Source organism: Heterodontus francisci, chromosome 9, assembly GCF_036365525.1.
Source record: "Heterodontus francisci isolate sHetFra1 chromosome 9, sHetFra1.hap1, whole genome shotgun sequence".
Lineage (NCBI taxonomy): Eukaryota > Metazoa > Chordata > Chondrichthyes > Heterodontiformes > Heterodontidae > Heterodontus > Heterodontus francisci.
In genome coordinates this window covers 130303644-130316556 of record NC_090379.1, presented here as the reverse complement: position 1 = coordinate 130316556, position 12913 = coordinate 130303644, and positions in this window count along the sequence as shown.

Below are 12913 nucleotides of genomic sequence, written 5' to 3'. Positions count from 1 at the left end.
GTGTCAGAGAATGTCAGGGAGTTTCAGAGAGTGACAGAGTGTGTCAGAGAGTTTCAGAGATTCAAAGAGAGTATCAGAGAGTGTCTGAGTGTGTCAGAGAGTGTCTGAGGGTGTCTGAGAGTGTCAGAGAGTGACGGAGAGTGACAGAGAGTGTCAGAGAGTGTCACAGAGGTTCAGAGAGTGTCGGAGAGTTTCTGAGAGTCAAAGAGACTGTCAGAGAGAGACAGAGAGTGTCAGAGTTTGTCAGAGAGTGTCAGAGTGTGTCAGTGAGTGTCATAAGTTTCAGAGAGTGACAAAGAGTTTAAGAGAGTTCCTGACAGTAAAAGAGAGTGTCACAGAGTGTCAGAGAGTTTCAGAGACTCAAAGAGTGTTCCACAGAGTGTCAGAGAGGCTTAGAGAGTTTCAGAGATTCAAAGAGAGTGTCACAGAGTGTCAGAGAGATTCAGAGAGTCAAAGAGAGTGTCAGAAAGTGTCTCAGTGTGTCAGAGGTTGTGTGAGAGTTTCAGAGAGGATCAGAGACTTTCAAACGACTATGAGAACGTGCTTGAAAGTGTGAGAGTGTGAGTGTTTCAGAGAGTGACAGAGAGTGCCAGAGAGAGTCAGAGAGTGACAGAGAGTGTCAGAGAGTTTTAGAGATTGACGGAGAGTGTCAGAGACTGACTGAGACTGTGTGAGAGCGTCAGAGTGTGTCAGAGAGTGACATAGAGTGACGGAGTGTGTCAGAGAGTGTCAGAGAGATTGTGAGAGTTTTAGAGAGGGTCATAGTGTGTCAGAATGTGACAGAGAGTGTCGGAGAGTGTCAGAGAGTTTCAGAGTTGTCTGAGAGTGTCAGAGAGTGTCAGAGAGTTTCACAGAGTGACAGAACGTGTCAGAGAGTGACAGTTAGTTTCAGAGAGTGTCAGAGAGTGTCAGAGAGTGTCAGAGAGTTTCAGAGCGTGACAGCGAGTGTCGGAGATTGTCTGAGAGTGTCAGAGACGGTCAGAAATTTTCAAACGACTGTGAGAACGTGTTTGAGAGTGCGAGAGTGTGAGTGTTTCAGAGAGTGTCAGAGAGAGTCAGAGAGTGACAGAGAGTTACAGAGAGTTAGAGAGTGTCAGAGTGTTTTTGAGATTTCCGGAGAGTGTCAGAGAATGAATGAGACTGTCTGAGATTGTCAGAAGGTGTCAGAGAGGGACAGAGAGTGTCAGAGAGTGACAGAGCGTGACGGAATGTGTCAGAGAGTGTCGGAGAGAGTGTGAGAGTTTTAGAGAGGGACAGAGTGTATCAGAGTTTGGCAGAGAGTGTCAGAGAGGTTCAGAGAGTTTCAGAGACTGTCTGAGAGTGTCAGAGAGTGACAGAGAGTGTCAGGGAGTGACAGAGGGTGACAAAGAGTGTCAGAGAGTGTTGCAGAGTGTCGGGAGTTTCTGAGAGTCAAAGAGAGTGTCAGAGAATGTCAGACGGTGACAGAGTGTGTCAGAGAGTTTTAGAGAGTGACAGAGAAAGACAGAAAGTGTCAGAGTGCGTCAGAGTGTGTCAGAGAGTGTCAGAGTGTGTCAGAGAATGTCAGGGAGTTTCAGAGAGTGACAGAGTGTGTCAGAGAGTTTCAGAAAGTCAAAGAGAGTATCAGAGTGTGTCTGAGTGTGTCTGAGAGTGTCTGAGAGTGTCAGAGAGTGACAGAGAGTGACAGAGAGTGACAGAGAGTGTCAGAGAGTGTCACAGAGGGTCAGAGAGAGTCGGAGAGTTTCTGAGAGTCAAAGAGACTGTCAGAGAGTTACAGAGAGTGTCAGAGAGCTTTGGAGATGTCCGTAGAGTGTCAGCGAATGACTGAGACTGTCTGAGATTGTCAGAAGGTGTCAGAGAGTGACAGAGAGTGTCAGAGAGTGACAGAGAGTGTCGGAATGTGTCAGAGAGTGTCGGAGAGAGTGTGAGAGTTTTAGAGATGGACAGAGTGTGTCAGAGTTTGGCAGAGAGTGTCAGAGAGTTTCAGAGACTGTCTGAGATATTCAGAGAGTGACATAGAGTGTCAGGGAGTGACAGAGGCTGACAAAGAGTGTCAGAGAGTGTTACAGAGTGTCGGGAGTTTCTGAGAGTCAACGAGAGTGTCAGAGAGTGTCAGAGGGTGACAGAGTGTGTCAGAGAGTTTCAGAGAGTGACAGAGAGAGACAGAAAGTGTCAGAGTGCTTCAGAGTGTGTCAGAGAATGTCAGGGAGTTTCAGAGAGTGACAGAGTGTGTCACAGAGTTTCAGAGAGTCAAAGATTGTATCAGAGAGTGTCTGAGTGTGTCAGAGAGTGTCTGAGGGTGTCTGAGAGTGTCAGAGAGTGACAGAGAGTGACAGAGAGTGTCAGAGAGTGTCACAGAGGGTCAGAGAGGGTCAGAGACTGTCAGAGAGAGACAGAGAGTGTCAGAGTTTGTCAGAGAGTGTCAGAGTGTGTCAGTGAGTGTCATACGTGTCAGAGAGAGACAAAGAGTTTCAGAGAGTTTCCGATAGTAAAAGAGAGTGTCACAGAGTGTCAGAGAGTTTCAGAAACTCAAAGAGAGTTCCACAGAGTGTCAGAGAGTTTCAGAGTGTCAAAGAGAGTGTCAGAGTGTCTGAGTGTGTCAGAGAGTCTCTGAGAGTCAAAGAGAGTGTCAGAAAGTTTCAGAAAGTGTCTGAGTGTGTCAGAGGTTGTCTGAGAGTTTCAGAGAGGATCAGAGACTTTCAAACGACTATGAGAACGTGCTTGAAAGTGTGAGAGTGTGAGTGTATCAGAGAGTGACAGACAGTGCCAGCGAGTGACAGAGAGTGACAGAGAGTGTCAGAGAGTTTTAGAGATTTACGGAGAGTGTCAGAGACTGACTGAGACTGTATAAGAGCGTCAGAGTGTGTCAGAGAGTGACATAGAGTGACGGAGTGTATCAGAGAGTGTCAGAGAGATTGTGAGAGTTTTAGAGAGGGTCATAGTGTGTCAGAAGGTGATGGAGAGTTGTCTGAGAGTGTCAGAGAGTGTCAGAGAGTTTCACAGAGTGACAGTGCGTGTCAGAGAGTGACAGTTAGTGTCAGAGAGTGTCAGAGAGTGTCAGAGAGTGTCAGAGGGTTTCAGAGCGTGACAGCGAGTGTCAGAGATTGTCTGAGAGTGTCAGAAACGGTCAGAAATTTTCAAACGACTGTGAGAACGTGTTTGAGAGTGCGAGAGTGTGAGTGTTTCAGAGAGTGTCAGAGTGAGTCAGAGAGTGACAGAGAGTTACAGAGAGTGTCAGAGTGTTTTAGAGATTTCCGGAGAGTGTCAGAGAATGAATGAGATTGTCTGAGATTGTCAGAAGGTGTCAGAGAGTGACAGAGAGTGACAGAGAGTGACGGAATGTGTCAGAGAGTGTCGGAAAGAGTGTGAGAGTTTTAGAGAGGGACAGAGTGTATCAGAGTTTGGCAGAGAGTGTCAGAGAGGTTCAGAGAGTTTCAGAGACTGTCTGAAAGTGTCAGAGAGTGACAGAGAGTGTCAGGGAGTGACAGAGGGTGACAAAGAGTGTCAGAGAGTGTTACAGAGTGTCGGGAGTTTTTGAGAGTCAAAGATAGTGTCAGAGAGTGTCAGACGGTGACTGAGTGTGTCAGAGAGTTTCACAGAGTGACAGAGCATGTCAGAGAGTGACAGTTAGTGTCAGAGTGTGTCAGAGAGTGTCAGAGTGTGTCAGAGAGTTTCACAGAGTGACAGAGCATGTCAGAGAGTGACAGTTAGTGTCAGAGTGTGTCAGAGAGTGTCAGAGTGTGTCAGAGAATGTCAGGGAGTTTCAGAGAGTGACAGAGTGTGTCAGAGAGTTTCAGAGAGTCAAAGAGAGTATCAGAGAGTGTCTGAGTGTGTCAGAGAGTGTCTGAGAGTGTCTGAGAGTGTCAGAGAGTGACAGAGAGTGACAGAGAGTGACAGAGAGTGTCGGAGAGTGTCACAGAGGGTCACAGAGTGTCAGAGAGTTTAAGAGAGTTTCAGAGAGTCAAAGAGAGTGTCACAGAGTGTCAGAGAGACTCTGAGAGTCAAAGAGTGTGTCAGAAAGTGTCAGAAAGTGTCTCAGTGTGTCAGAGGTTGTCTGAGAGTTTCAGAGAGGATCAGAGACTTTCAAACGACTATGAGAACGTGCTTGAGAGTGTGAGAGTGTGAGTGTTTCAGGGAGTGTCAGAGAGAGTCAAAGAGTGACAGAGAGTTACAGAGATTGTCAGAGAGTTTTAGAGATTTCCGGAGAGTGTCAGAGAATGACTGAGATTGTCAGAGAGTCTCAGAGAGGGACAGAGAGTGTCAGAGAGTGACAGAGAGTGACGGAGTGTGTCAGAGAGTGTCGGAGAGATTGTGAGAGTTTTAGAGAGGGACAGAGTGTGTCAGAGTTGGGCAGAGAGTGTCAGAGAGTGTCAGAGAGTGTCAGAGAGTTTCAGAGTTGTCTGAGAGTGTCAGAGAGTGTCAGAGATTTTCAGAGAGTGACAGAGCGTGTCAGAGAGTGACAGTTGGTGCCAGAGAGTGTCAGAGAATGTCAGAGAGTGACAGAGATGTCAGAGAGTGTCAGAGAGTGTCAGAGAGTGTCAGAGAGTTTCAGAGCGTGACAGCGAGTGTCAGAGATTGTCTGAGAGTGTCAGAGACGGTCAGAAATTTTCAAACGATGTGAGAACTTGTTTGAGGGTGTGAGAGTGTGAGTGCTTCAGAGAGTGTCAGAGAGAGTCAGAGAGTGACGGAGAGTTACAGAGATTGTCAGAGAGAGTTTTCGAGATTTCCGGAGAGTGTCAGAGAATGACTGAGAGTGTCAGAGAGGGACAGAGAGTGTCAGAGAGTGAGAGAGTGACGGAGTGTGTCAGAGAGTGTCGGAGAGATTGTGAGAGTTTTAGAGAGGGACAGAGTGTGTCAGAGTTTGGCAGAGAGTGTCAGAGAGTTTCAGAGCGTGACAGCGAGTGTCAGAGATTGTCTGAGAGTGTCAGAGACGGTCAGAAATTTTCAAACGACTGTGAGAATGTGTTTGAGGGTGTGAGAGTGTGAGTGTTTCAGAGAGTGTCAGAGAGAGTCAGAGAGTGACAGAGAGTTACAGAGAGTGTCAGAGAGTTTTAGAGACTTCCGGAGAGTGTCAGAGAATGACTGAGACTGTCTGAGAGTGTCAGAGAGTGTCAGAGAGTGATAGAGAGTGATAGAGAGTGTCAGAGAGTGAAGGAGAGTGTCAGAGAGTGTCGGAGAGAGTCTGAGAGTGCCAGACAGTGACAGAGAGTGTCAGGGAGTGACAGAGGGTGACAAAAAGTGTGAGAGAGTGTCACAGAGATTCGGAGAGATTCTGAGAGTCAAAGAGAGTGTCAGAGAGTGTCAGAGAGTGACAGAGTGTGTCAGAGAGTGACAGCGAGTGTCAGAGATTGTCTGAGAGAGTCAGAGACGGTCAGACATTTTCAAATGACTGTGAGAACATGTTTGTGAGTGTGAGAGTGTGAGTGTTTCAGAGAGTGTCACAGAGGGTCAGAGAGAGTCGGAGAGTTTCTGAGAGTCAAAGAGACTGTCAGAGAGTTACAGAGAGTGTCAGAGAGTTTTGGAGATGTCCGTAGAGTGTCAGCGAATGACTGAGACTGTCTGAGATTGTCAGAAGGTGTCAGAGAGTGACAGAGAGTGTCAGAGAGTGACAGAGAGTGTCGGAATGTGTCAGAGAGTGTCGGAGAGAGTGTGAGAGTTTTAGAGATGGACAGAGTGTGTCAGAGTTTGGCAGAGAGTGTCAGAGAGTTTCAGAGACTGTCTGAGATATTCAGAGAGTGACATAGAGTGTCAGGGAGTGACAGAGGCTGACAAAGATTGTCAGAGAGTGTTACAGAGTGTCGGGAGTTTCTGAGAGTCAACTAGAGTGTCAGAGAGTGTCAGAGGGTGACAGAGTGTGTCAGAGAGTTTCAGAGAGTTTCAGAGAGTGACAGAGAGAGACAGAAAGTGTCAGAGTGCTTCAGAGTGTGTCAGAGAATGTCAGGGAGTTTCAGAGAGTGACAGAGTGTGTCATAGAGTTTCAGAGAGTCAAAGATTGTATCAGAGAGTGTCTGAGTGTGTCAGAGAGTGTCTGAGGGTGTCTGAGAGTGTCAGAGAGTGACAGAGAGTGACAGAGAGGGTCAGAGAGTGTCACAGAGGGTCAGAGAGTGTCACAGAGGGTCAGAGAGGGTCAGAGACTGTCAGAGAGAGACAGAGAGTGTCAGAGTTTGTCAGAGAGTGTCAGAGTGTGTCAGTGAGTGTCATACGTGTCAGAGAGAGACAAAGAGTTTCAGAGAGTTTCCGATAGTAAAAGAGAGTGTCACAGAGTGTCAGAGAGTTTCAGAAACTCAAAGAGAGTTCCACAGAGTGTCAGAGAGTTTCAGAGTGTCAAAGAGAGTGTCAGAGTGTCTGAGTGTGTCAGAGAGTCTCTGAGAGTCAAAGAGAGTGTCAGAAAGTTTCAGAAAGTGTCTGAGTGTGTCAGAGGTTGTCTGAGAGTTTCAGAGAGGATCAGAGACTTTCAAACGACTATGAGAACGTGCTTGAAAGTGTGAGAGTGTGAGTGTATCAGAGAGTGACAGACAGTGCCAGCGAGTGACAGAGAGTGACAGAGAGTGTCAGAGAGTTTTAGAGATTTACGGAGAGTGTCAGAGACTGACTGAGACTGTATAAGAGCGTCAGAGTGTGTCAGAGAGTGACATAGAGTGACGGAGTGTATCAGAGAGTGTCAGAGAGATTGTGAGAGTTTTAGAGAGGGTCATAGTGTGTCAGAAGGTGACGGAGAGTTGTCTGAGAGTGTCAGAGAGTGTCAGAGAGTTTCACAGAGTGACAGTGCGTGTCAGAGAGTGACAGTTAGTGTCAGAGAGTGTCAGAGAGTGTCAGAGAGTGTCAGAGGGTTTCAGAGCGTGACAGCAAGTGTCAGAGATTGTCTGAGAGTGTCAGAAACGGTCAGAAATTTTCAAACGACTGTGAGAACGTGTTTGAGAGTGCGATAGTGTGAGTGTTTCAGAGAGTGTCAGAGTGAGTCAGAGAGTGACAGAGAGTTACAGAGAGTGTCAGAGTGTTTTAGAGATTTCCGGAGAGTGTCAGAGAATGAATGAGATTGTCTGAGATTGTCAGAAGGTGTCAGAGAGTGACAGAGAGTGACAGAGAGTGACGGAATGTGTCAGAGAGTGTCGGAGAGAGTGTGAGAGTTTTAGAGAGGGACAGAGTGTATCAGAGTTTGGCAGAGCGTGTCAGAGAGGTTCAGAGAGTTTCAGAGACTGTCTGAGAGTGTCAGAGAGTGACAGAGAGTGTCAGGGAGTGACAGAGGGTGACAAAGAGTGTCAGAGAGTGTTACAGAGTGTCGGGGGTTTTTGAGAGTCAAAGATAGTGTCAGAGAGTGTCAGACGGTGACAGAGTGTGTCAGAGAGTTTCACAGAGTGACAGAGCATGTCAGAGAGTGACAGTTAGTGTCAGAGTGTGTCAGAGAGTGTCAGAGTGTGTCAGAGAGTTTCACAGAGTGACAGAGCATGTCAGAGAGTGACAGTTAGTGTCAGAGTGTGTCAGAGAGTGTCAGAGTGTGTCAGAGAATGTCAGGGAGTTTCAGAGAGTGACAGAGTGTGTCAGAGAGTTTCAGAGAGTCAAAGAGAGTATCAGAGAGTGTCTGAGTGTGTCAGAGAGTGTCTGAGAGTGTCTGAGAGTGTCAGAGAGTGACAGAGAGTGACAGAGAGTGACAGAGAGTGTCGGAGAGTGTCACAGAGGGTCACAGAGTGTCAGAGAGTTTAAGAGAGTTTCAGAGAGTCAAAGAGAGTGTCACAGAGTGTCAGAGAGACTCTGAGAGTCAAAGAGTGTGTCAGAAAGTGTCAGAAAGTGTCTCAGTGTGTCAGAGGTTGTCTGAGAGTTTCAGAGAGGATCAGAGACTTTCAAACGACTATGAGAACGTGCTTGAGAGTGTGAGAGTGTGAGTGTTTCAGGGAGTGTCAGAGAGAGTCAAAGAGTGACAGAGAGTTACAGAGATTGTCAGAGAGTTTTAGAGATTTCCGGAGAGTGTCAGAGAATGACTGAGATTGTCAGAGAGTCTCAGAGAGGGACAGAGAGTGTCAGAGAGTGACAGAGAGTGACGGAGTGTGTCAGAGAGTGTCGGAGAGATTGTGAGAGTTTTAGAGAGGGACAGAGTGTGTCAGAGTTTGGCAGAGAGTGTCAGAGAGTGTCAGAGAGTTTCAGAGTTGTCTGAGAGTGTCAGAGAGTGTCAGAGATTTTCAGAGAGTGACAGAGCGTGTCAGAGAGTGACAGTTGGTGCCAGAGAGTGTCAGAGAATGTCAGAGAGTGACAGAGATGTCAGAGAGTGTCAGAGAGTGTCAGAGAGTTTCAGAGCGTGACAGCGAGTGTCAGAGATTGCCTGAGAGTGTCAGAGACGGTCAGAAATGTTCAAACGATGTGAGAACTTGTTTGAGGGTGTGAGAGTGTGAGTGCTTCAGAGAGTGTCAGAGAGAGTCAGAGAGTGACGGAGAGTTACAGAGATTGTCAGAGAGAGTTTTCGAGATTTCCGGAGAGTGTCAGAGAATGAGTGAGAGTGTCAGAGAGTGACAGCGAGTGTCAGAGATTGTCTGAGAGTGTCAGAGACGGTCAGAAATTTTCAAACGACTGTGAGAATGTGTTTGAGGGTGTGAGAGTGTGAGTGTTTCAGAGAGTGTCAGAGAGAGTCAGAGAGTGACAGAGAGTTACAGAGAGTGTCAGAGAGTTTTAGAGATTTCCGGAGAGTGTCAGAGAATGACTGAGACTGTCTGAGAGTGTCAGAGAGTGTCAGAGAGTGATAGAGAGTGATAGAGAGTGTCAGAGAGTGAAGGAGAGTGTCAGAGAGTGTCGGAGAGAGTCTGAGAGTGCCAGACAGTGACAGAGAGTGTCAGGGAGTGACAGAGGGTGACAAAAAGTGTGAGAGAGTGTCACAGAGATTCGGAGAGATTCTGAGAGTCAAAGAGAGTGTCAGAGAGTGTCAGAGAGTGACAGAGTGTGTCAGAGAGTGACAGCGAGTGTCAGAGATTGTCTGAGAGAGTCAGAGACGGTCAGACATTTTCAAATGACTGTGAGAACGTGTTTGTGAGTGTGAGAGTGTGAGTGTTTCAGAGAGTGACAGAGAGTTACAGAGAGTGTCCGAGAGTTTTATAGATTTCCGAAGAGTGTCAGAGAATGACTTAGACTCTCTGAGAGTGTCAGAGAGCGTCAGAGAATGACGGAGTGTGTCAGAGAGTGTCGGAGAGAGTGTGAGAATATTAGAGAGGGACAGAGTGTGTCAGAGTTTGGCAGAGAGTGTCAGAGAGTTTCAGAGAGTTTCAGAGACTGTCTGAGAGTCTCAGAGAGTGACAGAGAGTGTCAGGGAGTGACGGAGGGTGACAAAGAGTGTGCGAAAGTGTCACAGAGTCTCGGAGAGGTTCTGAGAGTCAAAGGGAGTGTCAGAGCGTGTCAGAGAGTGTCAGAGAGTGTCAGAGAGCGTCAGAGAGTGTCAGAGAGTGTCAGAGAGTGTCTGAGTGTGTCAGAGAGTTTCTGAGAGTGTCTGAGAGTGTCTGAGTGTCAAGGAGAGTGCCGCAGGGTGTCAAAGAGTTTCAGAGAGTTTCAAAGAGTCAAAGGGAGTGTCAGAAAGTCTCTGAGTGTGTCAGAGAGGATCAGAGATTTACAACGACTGTGAGAGCGTGTATGAGAGTGTGAGAGTGTGAGTGTTTCAGAGAATGTCAGAGAGTGTCACAGAGGGTCAGAGAGTGTCGGAGTGTTTCTGAGAGTCAAAGAGACTGTCAGAGAGAGACAGAGAGTGTCAGAATGTATCGGAGATTGTCTGAGAGTGTCAGATAGGATCAGAGATTTTCAACGACTGTCAGAGCGTGTGTGTGAGTGTGAGAGTGTGAGTGTTTCAGCGAGTGTCAGAGAGTGACAGAGAGTGAAAGAGAGTGTCAGAGAGTGTCAGAGAGTGTCGGAGAGTTTCTGAGAGTCAAAGAGACTGTCAGAGAGTGTCAGAGAGTGTCAGAGAGTGACAGAGAGTGACAGAGAGTGACAGAGTGTGTCAGATAGTTTTGGACAGTTTCTGAGAGTTTCAGAGATTGACAGGGAGAGACAGAGAGTGTCAGAGTGTGTCAGAGAGTGTCAGAGTGTGTCAGAGAGTGTCAGAGAGTGTCAGGAAGTGTCAGAGAGTGACAAAGAGTGTCAGAGTGTTTCAGAGAGTCAAATAGAGTGTCACTGAGTGTCTGAGAGTAAAAGAGATTGTCACAGAGTGTCAGAGTTTTAGAGAATCAATGAGAGAGTCAGACAGTGTCTGAGTGTGTCAGACATTGTCTGAGAGTGTCAGAGAAGAACGGAGATTTTCAACGACTGTGAGAGCGTGTGTGAGAGTGTGAGAGTGTGAGTGTTTCAGAGAATGTCAGAGAGTGACAGAGAGTGACAGAGAGTGTCAGAGAGTGTCAGAGAGTGTCACAGAGGGTCAGAGAGTGTCGGAGAGTTTCTGAGAGTCAAAGAGACTGTCAGAGAAAGTCAGAGAGTGACAGAGAGTGACAGAGACTGTCAGAGAGTGTCACAGAGTGACAGAGAGTTGCAGAGAGTGTCAGAGAGTGACGCAGTGTGTCAGAGAGTGTCAGAGAGTGTGTGAGAGTTTCAGAGAGGGACAGAGTGTGTCAGAGTTTGGCAGAGAGTGTCAGAGAGTGTCAGAGAATTTCGGAGAGTTTCAGCGACTCTCTGAGAGTATCAGAGAGTGACAGAGTGTGTCAGACAGTATCAGAGATTGTCTGAGGGTGTCAGAGAGTGTCAGAGAGTGACACAGCGTGTCAGAGAGTGTCAGAGAGTGACAGAGAGTGACAGAGAGTGTCAGAGAGAGTCAGAGAGAGTCACAGAGGGTCAGAGACTGTCGGAGAGTTTCTGAGAGACCGAGAGACTGTCAGAGAGTCTCAGAGAGTGTCAGAGAGTGACAGAGAGATTCAGAGAGTTTTAGAGATTTACGGAGAGTGTCAGAGACTGACTGAGACTGTCTGAGAGTATCAGAGAGAGTTTGAGAGTGGCAGAGAGTGACAGAGTGTGTCAGAGATTGTCAGAGAGAGTGTGAGAGTTTTAGAGAGGGACAGAGTGAGTCAGAATGTGGCAGAGAATGTCAGAGAGTGTCAGAGAATTTCAGAGCGTTTCAGAGAATGTCAGAGAGTGTCTGAGAGTGTCAGAGAGTTTCTGAGAGTGACAGAGAATGTCAGAGATTGTCAGAGAGTGTCAGAGAATGTCAGAGAGCGAAAGAGTGTCAGAGATTGTCTCAGAGTGTCAAAGAGGGTCAGAGATTTGCAAACGACTGTGAGAACGTGTTTGTGTGTGTGAGAGTGTGAGTGTTTCAGAGAGTGACAGAGAGTGTCAGAGAAAGTCAGAGAGTGATCGAGAGTTACAGAGAGTGTAAGAGAGTTTTAGCGAGTTTCAGAGACTGTCTGAGATTGTCAGAGAGTGACAGAGAGTGCCAGGGGGTGACATAGGGTGACAGAGAGTGTCAGAGAGTGTCAGAGAGTGACAGAGAGTGGCAGAGAGTGTCACAGAGGGTCACAGAGGGTCAGAGAGTGTGGGAGAGTTTCTGAGAGTCAAAGAGACTGTCAGAGAGTGATAGAGTGTGTCTGATAGTGTTAGACAGTTTCTGAGAGTTTCAGAGAGTGACAGACAGAGACAGAGAGTGTCAGAGTGTGTCAGAGAGTTTCAGAGTGTGTCAGAGAGTGTCAGGAAGTGTCAGAGAGCGACAAAGAGCGTCAGAGAGTTTCAGAGAGTCAAAGAGAGTGTAACAGAGTGTTAGAGAGTTTTCGAGAGTTTCAGAGAGGCAAAGAGAGTGTCAGAGAGTGTCCGAGAGTCAAAGAGAGTGTCACAGAGTGTCAGACAGTTTTAGAGAGTCAATGAGAGAGTCAGACAGTGTCTGAGTATGTCAGAGAGTCTCTGAGAGCCAAAGAGAGTGTCAGAAAGTGTCAGAAAGTGTCTGAATGTGTCAGAGGTTGTCTGAGAGTGTCAGAGACGGTCAGAATCATTCAAACGACTATGAGAACGGGGTTCAGAGTGTGAGAGTGTGAGTGTTTCAGCGAGTGACAGAGAGTGTCAGAGAGTTTTAGAGAGTGTCAGAAAGTGTGTGAGAGTGTCAGAGATTGTCAGGGAGTGACATGGGGCGTCAGAGAGTGTCAGAGAGTGGCAGAGTGTGTCAGAGAGTGTCAGAGAGTTTCAGAGAGTTTCAGAGAGTAACAGAGAGTGTCAGAGAGGGTCAGAGATTTGCAAACGACTGTGAGAACGTGTTTATGAGTGTGAGAGTGTGAGTGTTTCAGAGAGTGACAGAGAGTGTCAGAGAAAGTCAGAGAGTAATAGAGAGTTACAGAGAGTTTAAGAGAGTTTTCGAGAGTTTCAGAGACTGTCTGAGATTGTCAGAGAGTGACAGAGAGTGTCAGGGAGTGACATAGGGTGACAGAGAGTGTCAGAGAGTGTCAGGGAGTGACATGGGGTGACAGAGAGTGTCAGAGATTGTCAGAGAGTGTCAGAGAGTGACTGAGTGTGTCAGAGAGTGTCAGAGAGTTTCAGTGAGTTTCAGGGAGTGACAGAGCGTGTCATAGCGTGTCAGAGAGTGTCAGGTAGTTTCAGAGAGTGACAGAGAGTTTCAGAGACTTTCAGAGAGTCAAAGAGAGTGTCACAGAGTGTCAGAGTGTTTCAGAGAGTCAAAGAGAGTGTCACAGAGTGTCTGAGAGCTTCAGAGAGCCAAAGAGAGAGTCAGAGAGTGTCTGAGAGTGTCTGAGTGTGTCAGAGAGTGACAGAGACTGTCAGAGAGTGTCAAAGAGATTGTCACAGAGTGACAGAGAGCGTAAGAGAGAGTCAGAGAGTATCTGAGAGTATCAGAGAGTATCAGAGAGTGTCAGAGAGTGATAGAGAGTGTCTGAGAGTATCAGAGACTGTCAGAGAGTGTCAGAGAGTGTCACAGAGTGACAGAGAATGTCAGAGAGTGACAGAGAGCGACAGAGCGTGTCAGAGAGTGTCAGAAAGTGTG